Genomic DNA, 12020 nt, shown 5'->3' with positions numbered 1-12020 from the left:
ATCAAGTGAGGAGAAAAACATATCAAAAATGTATGATTTCCTACTGGAATGGAACACTAAAGATGAAGAAACAAAGAGTGTGATGATTAAATGGGCGATGGATCTGGGACATAATATAGAATATGCAGAGTGGTTTAAACTATGGAATGTAGGAATGAAATTTACGGCCTGCACAATCCTAAAAGAAAATATGTACAAAATTATATACAGGTGGTACCTTACACCAACTAAGCTATACAAAATGTACAAGTCAGGAGATACGAAATGTTGGAAATGTAAATCTAAGGAAGGCGACTTCATACACATGTGGTGGTCCTGTGAAAGAGTCAATAAATATTGGGAGGATATATATAATGAGATCAAAAAGATTCTTAAATATACAATAAAAAAGAAGCTGGAGGCATTCCTGTTGGGAATGGTGGGGAAAGATGTTGCGAAGGATGATATGAAATGGTTCCTATATGCGACTGCAGGAGCGAGGGTAATTCTAGCTCAGGTCTGGAAACAAGAGTTAATTCCATCAGTAGAAGACTGGAAAAGGAAAATGGTGGAATATATGGAAATTGCTAAACTAACATCGAGAATAAGACAGCAAGGCAGTGGGGTGTACATGAAAGAATGGGGAAAATTTATAGCATATATAGATAAGATAGTTGAAACAAAAGAACACCTTAAATAAGAAATTACTCGCAGAAGGAAATAAACCCACAACAACAAATTAGAGATCTTTATTGGACATACAGATAGAAAATACAAGTACAATGTATAGTAAAAAATAAAATAAAAATTAAATACGCATATATATATACAAAAAGAGGATTAAACAAGAAAATATAAGGACAAAAGAAAGAGGATGAAGGTTTAAAAACGATATGAAGAATGTTGAAAATAGACCGAAACAATAAGGAATGATATACTGCGCAACCAAACATATGAATCTAAAAAGAGCAGAAGAAAGTAGTGTGGCAGTCGATCATCGGGAAGTTTTTTAACTTTAGGTTTGAACCTTAAGAGTTGTTGTTATTATTACTATACTAAGTTGAATTTTTATTTGAGAATTATAGAGAATTTGTAAAGATAATGAATGTAATGAGCCCAAATGCTTGATAATGGAATATGTTGTATGCGAAAATTAATTTTTTTAAAAAAATTATTTTTTAAAAAAGAGAGAGAGAGAGCAGATCCAGGCAGGCTCTTGTTACATTCAGTCCCCATAGCACAAGCAATCAGGATCTACCACCAGAGCCGCCTTTCCCATTGGGCTTACTGGCACCTTGCGCAAGGGCACTGGCCTCTCGGGGCGCCCCAGCGAGTGGGGGAGCTACACGGCTTTGCCGGCAGCCTCCCCTTTCCCTCCTACACACCCACCAGCTGCACCCCATCAACCATATGGCTGGTGTGCGTGCAGCTTCCTTCCCAAGCCCTGTGGGAGGAGAGCAATCCCTGCAGAGGCTTGGGAAAAGGTCAACAACTCTGGGAAGGGGGGGGGGGGCTGGAGGGATCTTTGCACCAGATATGCTTAAGCCGGCCCTGTCTGCCACCTGAGGGACCCTCTTTCTTTGGAATCTTTCCTTGCCATGCATAGCGACACAGGGCTCCCCATCTTCTGTTGCCTTTTCTTCCAAACAGTGGCGCAGCTCTGTTGCATTACGCAGCTACTGCATCTCCCCGCTCCTCTGTAGAGAGGCCTGTGTCCCACTCCTGAGCATCACGGCCATGTACAATTTGCCAGCTCAGTTTGCAGAGATTGGTGAGGTTAATTATTACATCAGCTCCCCCCCCTTTACGTTTCTTTCTTTTTGCTGGGAGATTCCAGAGCAGCGATAAGAAGAACCCGGCCAACACATCTCAGGGGGCTTAACGTTCATTAACTGAACACCACAGTCTGCCATGATGAAGCAAGCCGAACCAATTCTCCTGTGTCAAGGGAGACTGAGGCTGGGAAAACGGGGTGGGAGGCTTAGCCAAGGTCACAGAGTGATTCATCAGGCAAGACAAGAACAGACAGGTTTGCCAGAATCACCATGTTTTTAAAGGGACTGTCCCTATTACCCCAGAACATCGCAACTTGATGGAACATTTCAGAACGCTACAGCACCAGAGAACAGACACCACAACTTATTTTTAATGCTCCCCACCCCACCCCATCCTCATTCCCTTAGCAGCACTTAGGTCCTGGCCTCCAGCCATCTGTTTTTCTTCCTTGTAATTTAGGTCTTCCGACATGGGATTCTCCACACTGAGACTCAATTCTGGAATCTGGAGTTAAATGAATGTGTCACATCACATGTAAACATTGCTGTGTAGCTGTGGAACAATCCTCCGTGCTTCCCCTTTTACAGTTCTACAATGCAGTGGTGCTCCAGAATAAGAGAATAATGGACAGCTGAAGCAAAGTCCTGGGCTTCTATCTGCACCACAGACATAAACCGGTTCCATAGCCCTTCCCTCTTCCTAGGAACTGTTAATTCTGAGGCAGTGAAAAATGGATCAATTCAAATGCAGACAACAATCTGGTGTGCAAAAGAAGTTAGCCATCCCTGTACTAGATGTAAAAACATTATATTGTGGTGTTGGAACAGGATTGTGCACATGCAGTAGGTTGATAAGGTTGTGATAAAGGTGGCAGTCCTAAACACTCCCCTCTTTTTAAAAATAGGTCTCCCCCAATGTGATTCTGTGATGCACCAAGAAGTGGGGTGGGTTGTGAGCCCCCCAAATGTACATAGGAGAAGAAGATAAGGTCCCGTCACACACTGAGTCAACAGTGTGATGCAGCAGCTAAAAAAGCCAATGCAATTCTGGGCTGCATCAATAGGAGTATAGCATCTTCTAGATCAAGGGAAGTAATAGTACCACTGTATTCTGCTCTGGTCAGACCTCACCTGGAGAACTGTGTCCAGTTCTGGGCACCACAGTTCAAGAAGGATACTGACGAGCTGGAACGTGTCCAGAAGAGGGCAACCAAAATGGTCAAAGGCCTGGAAACAATGCCTTATGAGGAACGGCTTAGGGAGCTGGGTATGTTTAGCCTGGAGAAGAGAAGGTTAAGGGGTGATATGATAGCCATGTTCAAATATATAAAAGGATGTCATATAGAGGAGGGTTGTTTTCTGCTGCTCCAGAGAAGCGGACACAGAGCAATAGATTCAAACTACAAGAAAGAAGATTCCACCTGAACATTAGGAAGAACTTCCTGACAGTAAGAGCTGTTCGGCAGTGGAATTTGCTACCAAGGAGTGTGGCGGAGTCTCCTTCTTTGGAGGTCTTTAAGCAGAGGCTTGACAGGCATATGTCAGGAATGCTTTGATGCTTTGATGGTGTTTCCTGCTTGGCAGGGGGTTGGACTGGATGGCCCTTGTGGTCTCTTCCCCTCCCAATTTGTTGTCATCTGCAAACTTGCTCAGGATGCCCTCAGGCCCATCATCCAAGTCATTGATAAAGATGTTGAATAAGACTGGGCCCAAGACAGAACCCTGTGGCACCCCACTAGTCACTACCCTCCAGGATGAAGAGGAGCCATTGATGAGCACCCTTTGAGTTCAGTCAGCCAGCCAGTTACAAATCCACTGAATGGTAGCATTGTCTAGCCCACATTTTACCAGCTTCTTTACAAGAATATCATGGGGCACCTTGTCAAAGGCCTTGCTGAAATCAAGATAGGCTATATCCACAGCGTTCCCTTCATCTACCAGGCTTGTAATTCTGTAAAAAAAAAATGAGATCAGATTAGTCTGACATGAGTTATTTTTCAGAAACCCATGCTGACTTTTAGTGATCACAGCGTTCCTTTCTAGGTGCTCACAGACCGTTTGCTTAATGATCTGCTCTAGAATCTTTCCTGGTATTGATGTCAGGCTGACTGGGCGGTAATTGTTTGGGTCCTCTCTTTCCCCCTTTTTGAAAATAGGGACAACATTTGCCCTCCTCCAGTCTGCTGGAACTTTTCCTGTTCTCCAGGAATTTTCAAAGATTATTGCAAGTGGTTCTGAAATCACCTCTGCCAGTTCTTTTAATACTCTTGGATGTAATTCATCTGGCCCTGGAGACTTGAATACATCTAAAGTAGCCAAGTATTCTTGTACTACCTCCTTACTTATTCTGGGCTGTGTTTCCCCTGCTGAATCATCTGCTCCATATTCTTCAGATCGGGCATTGTTTTCTTTTTTGGAGAAGACTGAGGCAAAGAAGGCATTGAGGAGTTCTGCCCTTCCTCTGTCCACTGTTCGCATTTCACCATCTTCTCCTCTAAGTGACCCCACTGTTTCCTTGTTCTTCCTTTTGCTACGGATATACCCATAAAAGCCCTTTTTGTTGCTTTTAACCTCTCTAGCAAGCCTGAGTTCATTCTGTGCTTTAGCTTTTCTGACTTTGTCTCTACATGTGCTGGCTATATGTTTGAATTCCTCTCTGGTGATTTCCCCCTTTTTCCATTTTCTGTACATATCCCTTTTAAATCTTAACTCAGTTAAAAGTTCTTTAGATAGCCACCCTGGCTTCTTTAGGCACCTTCCATGTTTCCGTCTCATTGGTATTGCCTGAAGTTGTGCTTTTAATATCTCCCTTTTAACAAACTCCCAACCATCATGAACTCCCTTCCCTTTTAGTATTTCTGTCAATGGGATCTCACCCAGCGTTTCCCTAAGTTTTCTGAAGTCGGCTTTCTTAAAGTCTAGGATTTGAGTCTTAGTATGCTTGGTTGCTCCTTTCCGCTGAATAATAAACTCCAGAAGAGCATGATCACTCCCACCTAATGATCCTGCCACTTCTACCCCACTAACCAGGTCATCACTATTGGTTAGGACCAGATCTAAAATGGCTGATCCTCTTGTTGCTTCTCCCACTTTCTGGACAATGAAATTGTCTGCAACGCCAGTGAGGAATCTGTTCGACCTTATGCTCTTGGCTGAGTTTGACATCCAACAAATATCAGGATAGTTGAAATCCCCCATTACTACTATCTCACTTCCTTTTGAATGCCTGGTCATCTGTTCCAGGAAGGCATCATCTGTGTCCTCAGTTTGGCTTGGGGGTCTATAGTAAACTCCCACAATGAGATCACTGTGTATCTGATGAAGTGTATCTGATGAAGCAGTGTATCTGATGAAGTGTGCATGCACACAAAAGCTCATACCAAAATAAAAACTTAGTTGGTCTTTAAGGTGCTACTGAAGGAATTTTTTTATTTTGTTTCGACTCAGACCAACACGGCTACCTACCTGTAATGAGATCACTGTTATTTTTCTCTCCCTTAATTTTGACCCAGATACTCTCAATTTGGCTTTGAAGTTTTAAATCCTGGATCTCTTCACAGGTATACACATCCCTGACATGTAACGCTACTCCTCCTCCTTTCCTGTTTGGTCTATTTATCTGAAATAGATTGTATCCCTCTATTTCTACATTCCAATCATGAGACTCATCCCACCAGGTTTCAGTGATGCCTATTATGTCGTATTTAGTTTGCTGTACCAAGGGCTCAAGTTCATCTTGTTTATTTCCCATGGTCTGTGCATTGGTATACAGACATTGAAGACCATTGATCATTCCCCCATGTCTCTTATTTAAGGATATTTTCCTCCCACCACTAGGTCTGTGTGCTGTTTGCTCCATTTGGTCCTTGACATTTGGATGATCATCTTCAGAACTTGATAGACTCCTACCTTCAGGACCACTGTCTCCCTCCCCCACATAGGTCAGTTTAAAGCCCTCCTGATGAGGTTTTTGAGTTTCATGGCAAAAACATTCATCCCAACTTTTGTGAGGTGCAGCCCATCACTTGGCAGAAGTCCATCTTCAAGAAACTGCAGGCCGTGATCTAAGAATCCAAACCGTTCCTGTTTGCACCATTTGCGAAGCCAGTTGTTCACTTCCCCTATTTTTCCCTCTCTCCCTGGGACATGTCGTTCAACTGGGAGGACAGATGAGATGACAATTTGTGCATTTAATTGCTTCAACTTCCTGCCCAGAGCCTCATAATCACTTTTGATCTTCTGTAGGCTATGGCTTGCAGTGTCATTGGTTCCCACATGGACCAAAAGGAAGGGGTATTTGTCCGTGGGTTTTATGATTCCTTGCAGCCGTTCTGTTACATCTTTGATCTTGGCCCCGGGGAGACAGCACACCTCTCAAGACATCTTGTCAGGCCCACAGATCACTGCTTCTGTACCCCTCAGTAGGGAATCCCCTATCACTACTACACGCCTCTTCATAGGCTTGGTCGGGATTCTTCCATGTGCTGTCCCTTCCAAGGTTACCTGCATATTCCCAGAGGACTGACTTTGCTGCTCGTCTTCATATTTCTGATCAACTGTGATGAGGGAGTGATCTTCAAATGGAGTCTGTTCCTCGTCTTCCATGTTAAGGGAGAGCACTTCAAATCGATTGTGTAGTTCTAAACACTCAGAGTGATCCCTGGGCCTTCTGCTTCTATGAGTCATGTTCCTCCATACATCTGGGTCCTGTGTTGGGGAACTGACCTCCTCCTCAGGGATGTCCCCTGTCTCCTCCTTGGTGCAGACAGTGCGCTCTGCTGCATCCAGGAAAAGCTCCAGCAGGGCAACCAACTTGCAATTGCTCCAGGTGTAGCTGCCTACATCCTTTGGCAAGAATACAAACATTGTGCAGGAATTGCAGGTGACTACAGTTGTTCCCTCCCCCTCCATCCTGAAAAACTTGAAGTCAGGGGGGAAAGAAGAAGAGGCCTAGGTCTCCCCCAATAAACGTGTGAGACTTGCTGCCCTAAATCTAAAAGATGGGTCAAATTGCGCACACCGTTAGGTGCGCACCGCTGCACTCCAAACACTGACTAGCTCCGCCCACAGCTAATCACCTGAGTCCCCTGACTCACCAGAAGGTCACTGCAAGGTCACCGGCCAGAAACAAACACACACACAAGCCTGGACAGTCACCCAAATCCAAGAGGCAGAAGCCCTTGTGCTCCCTCCTCAGTCACTGCACTCCCAAACATCTGGAGGGCCAGAGTTTGCCTATGCCTGCTTCAGAATATATATTAGAATATATATTATTCAATTTATCCATTCAGTTTCCTCCCAAAGGCGCCCAGGGTGGAAAACCTATTAAGTGTGTGTGTGTGTGTGTGTGTGTGTGTGTGTGTGTGTGTGTGTATACACTTAGAAACATTCTAAAAACAGTTGAATGTATTCTCAGCCAGTGATTTCAGGTTGCCAGAAACTGTATCTTTCAGCCATCAAATGCTGGGTCAACCAAGAAAGCCTCATTTCACAGGGTCTGAAATGGTTTGTTTAATCTAACAATGTGTTATGGGATAACTGCAATTCAAACACATCAGCAACATGCTGTGAGTGGTGGTGGTGAATGGGCAGCTAGGACAAGCCTGAAGATGCTGCAAACATTTTGAAAAAGGCTTCCCACAAAGGCGTGTGACTTACTTGGGACATGTACCAGAAAAGACAGGCTGTTCCTGGTAAATAGAAACAAACAGGGAGCGTATGTGAATGTTGGGTGCTGGGGACACACAGAAGGGGAAGGAGTGTTGTCCTTGTGCTCTGCTCATAAGTTTCCCAGAGGCAAATCTGGCTTGGCTGCTGTGGGAACAGAATGCTGGATGAGGGGGACCTTTCATCTAATCCAGCAAGACTTTATACCATAAAGCCTTTCGTTTGAGGATCTTGGAAGAGTTGGTGTTAGGAGAGCTGCCATGATTAGGCAGTACCCATCTTGGACTTGGTTTTTGCAAATTTCTGATGGCAGAGGGCAACTCTGAATTCTCCCCCCTAATGAGCGGAGGTCACAGCCTTCTGGCTAGTCTCTCATTCCATTAGAGAGAATTAGAGGGAGACCAAAAGTCATGGAATGCAGCTTTGACCCTGGGCTGGCCTGCGTTGCACTCCCACCCTGAACGATCTGATCTGAGGGGGCTTCTGACTTCCCTGAATGGCTTTTGTGTATAGGAGCAGAGGTCAGAAGGGACTTCTTCCCAACTCCCATTTGCAGTGCATTTGTGCCAAGCTTTAAAACAGCAGCAGCTGAAGCAGGAAATGGGCTGCTTGAACAATAGCCCTTTGCAAATCCATGTCCCCAAGGGTTTCAATCAGAGATGGAGCCAACCCGGAACTCTCCAGGCTTAAGCCATGGGGACTTCAGGGGAGGGAGGAGAGTGGGAGAGAGAATCCAACCCTGATTGGAAACTTGAAAGATGAATCATTTTAAGATTTTGAAGAAACTTTCTCTTCTCCACTCCTCCCACGCCATACGCTTTCCTATGTTTTACTGAAAGGAGGATTCATGGTCTCTCCTCTCACCCCCAAGTGACTGCTGGTGTAGTTTACTCCTCTTGTGCTCACGTCCTTGTAAATTCATGCCGTGAGAAGCCCACGGAAACAGTGATGAAGTGGCACCACTGAGGAACGGAAGGGAGATGTCGGTACATAAGAATAAGAACCAAAATATGCAGGGAATCAAAAATCAAATCAAATCTGCCCAACGGCCCAGTGAGCTAAGCATGGAGAGCAGAAGAATCTCCGTTAGAAAGCTGAAATGGAAAACAAGGTTTCTCTATAAGGGAAAAGGCAGGCTGGAAGCCTGGACCATAAGTGCTCCTTTCAGGTGAGAAGGATACACAGCATCGTTTAGTGTACGGTAGAAAACATATTAGCTGTATCTTCAGAAGAAAGCATATGCACGTGTGGCTCCCAGGAAAATGACCTTCCAGGTTGCCTAAACAGCAGACAGATTATCTTTATGTTTCTTCTAAAGCTGTAGGCAGATTGGAAAAGGGATTGTGCTCCTGGTGCATGTACCACTTGCCTACAAGAAAGTATATTTTTGTACATAGCTCTCAAGTTTTCCCTTTTCTCGTGAGGAAGCCTATTCAGCATAAGGGAATTTCCCTTAAAAAAGGGGAGGACTTGACAGCTATGTTTTTGTACCTTCTCAACAATATGCAAATACACAAAACCTGTTCAGCCAAAGGAAGCAAAATGCATGAGGGCAAAGCATACTGTGGAAAGTGAGGAGTTTCTGTGTTCACCACAGTGCCCCCCCATCAGGATTGACTAATATAATTCCGTCCCTTGTGGCACCCACCAGCTCAAGTACTGTACTTGGGGAAACGCTTCCTGGTTTCTCTTGCAAAGTCACCATGCTGGAAGGGGCTAACCCTGCTCCCAAAGCAAACCTCCCCAAATCCTTTGAAGGTGGAGGACAGGGAAGACCCAACACCAAGGAGCCACAGGCATCCAGGGCTTCTTGTCACCTAGCAACCAGCCCCTTGGCTGCTCAGCTTGGGATTCCATTGATTCAAATTACGCTGTCAAAAAAGTTGCTGTGGCAACTGGCAGCTGAGGGGGTGAAAGTTGGTGGACGACATCTTGTTTCAAGAAGGGCTGGAGGCCCCCCAGCACAGGGGGAGAAAGAATGGAAATGCAGATCACCCTGAGATCTATGAATGAAGGGCAGTATACAAATTCAATCAATAATAATAATAGTCCGTGGAAGCCATCTGACCCTCAGGGTCAACAAAGCCTCTCGTGTTCTCCATTGCCTTTTGCACATTTGCATCTATCACTCCATGGGAAAGGGGTCCATGAGGGTGATGATGATGGAGAGAATTCTTTGGTTGCCATTTGAATGGACTATGGCAGGATTATATCTAACCCACATATGGGTTCAGGAGGTGATGGGAGTGAAGGTAAAAGAGGCTAGCCTTGGTCTAATCCAGGGGTGGAGAACCTATAAATGAAGAATCAGGATGAATGGTTCAGGGACCAGGAAGAGAGGCTGTGGAGTGTAGCCGTACTGCTGCTGAAATTCCATGCTCTTACTGCTCAGATAGACTGCTCTTGCTCAGAAAGCTGTTGGGTGGAAAAACCTGCTAGCTGATACAAGGTCTCTCACCATTTCTCCAAACAATGGCTGGATGTCTTTTTATGGGCTAGACTGCATGCACATGGCCAATGGAATGATGGAAACATGCCAATCAGTCTGGTCTGTTGCCCTCACTAAGCCTCTGAGAAAGAGAACACTGCATTATTTAGTATTCATTTAATAAATGTCAATATATTGTATTATCTTGGATGCTCAATATGGCCCATCATCATATTGGGTTGTACCCAGGGCAGGTGTGGCTATTGCTCTAACCAAATGCTTTAGTTAATTATGGAATCCTGCTGTGGGTGTTTGCAAGTGTGTATATATGAATGTTTGGTTGTGTGGGAGTGCCTACATGTTTGTAGGTGGATTTGTACATTTGCACATCAAATACCAAAAGTGGTCCAGCCCAAGTAAGGTTCAGCTCAGTAATCTACATTTTATTTATTCATTTATTGCATTTTCATCCCATTTTTCCTTAAAGATTTCCAATCTTCCTTACTTAATCTTGTATTTCATTAATTTCACTATCACTTTTAATAATCTTTAACAAATTATCCTTTTCCTAAATTTTCTCTATAATATTTCATATAATCCTCCTTACAAAACTTCTCGCTGAGTGGGGATTCAAACCCTGGTTTCCCAGGTCACAGTCCAGCACTCTAACCACTACACCATGCCCTTTGCCATGTAATGTTGCCAACTTTCGCCCTGGGCACCGCAGCTGTGTTTGCAAAAGCAGCTTGATGCACAAACATTAGCTTCACCTGTTTATTTCTTCCCATTGAGGTGTCTTTTCTTTTTCAGGCACAAGAGCGGGCCTGTCAGGATTATTTTCTGATCAGTTGGCAACCTGATTACCAGGGAACCTTTGCATGAACATTGTGTTGAGTCAGAAACTCCAGCCCTGAGCCCATCTATTAAGTTGCCTATAAAATGGAGGTATTGTTCGTTTCCAAGGGAAATTCTTTCCACTGAGCGTAGCCATGCACTGTGGGAACAATCACACACAGGAAAGCTTGATCCCAAAATTAACATGTGCAGTCATCACATTACTGGATGCCATAAAAACAAATAAGCTAATGATTTATATATGCTTTCTTCCCAGCTATTGTGGGTCTATTTCAGTAAATGACAAGCAGGGTTGAGCATGCAGCAAGTAGGTAGGACTCCATGGCTGAGTTTGTTAAAAGTCACAAGGGAACTTCCTTGCCATTGAATAACCATTGTGTACAGCCGGTACACAAGGACTTAGATGTTTACACTAGATTTGAAAACAATCCCTTTACCTGTGTACTCTGGCTTAGACATTCCTCAAACACATTTTTTCAGAAGGCTTCCAGGTCCTTCTGAAAAGCTTCTCAAGCTTTGCCAGTTAAGTTGCACAATCAGATAAACTCAATGATAGCAAAACTCCTAGAGCCTCTAAACTCAGGCTGCCATTTTTTAAAACCACTGTTGCTTTTGGCTATAAGAGTTTGCCTAGTGGTAGAGCAGGTGCTGTTAGTGCAGAAGGTCCCAGGTTCAATTGCCAGCATCTCCAGGTTGGGGGTGGGGGTGGGGAGACCCCTGCTTGAAACCCTGAAGAGCGCTAGATGAGCCAATGGTCTGACTCAGTGCAAGGCAGTTCCCTATGTTCCTGTGACCCTGATCCAGCCCCCTCTGCAGACAATGGTCAACTGCTGAAGCTTCATGGAATGTGTAGGAGCATTTTGATTGCTCAGAAGTGTGAAATGCAGCCAACACCCAAGGCCTGGGGACAGGTGCAGCTCGGTGCTTCTGGTAAAAACTGGACCAGTAGAGAAGATTCAAATAGGCAGCATTTTTGTATGTAGTCCAGGCTAGGCAGATGCAGTAGCCACAAGTGTCCTGCTCGACTGTCCTGCTTTGCCACACTCCCCACCCCCCACCCCGAGAAGAGTCAATAGCCAAGTCCCCAACAAGAGTCCAAAAGTGTAGGCAGCTGTGTCGATCCGTTATGATCATGCCTAGACAAACGAAACACACACCAAAGAGCACAATGCCCATTTAATAGGTTCATCATGACTGCAATCCTATGCATGGTTTCCTGGGAGTTCTTGGACTTCTGCCCGTCTTGAGAGACAATGGACAGCCCTTCCGAGGATGAAGACAAACGTGGCATTCGCAGTGGCATAGTGACCTCCCTG

This window comes from Zootoca vivipara, chromosome 2, assembly GCF_965207765.1.
Source record: "Zootoca vivipara chromosome 2, rZooViv2.hap1.1, whole genome shotgun sequence".
Taxonomy (NCBI): Eukaryota; Metazoa; Chordata; class Lepidosauria; order Squamata; family Lacertidae; genus Zootoca; species Zootoca vivipara.
Note: the sequence above shows the minus strand (reverse complement) of the source record.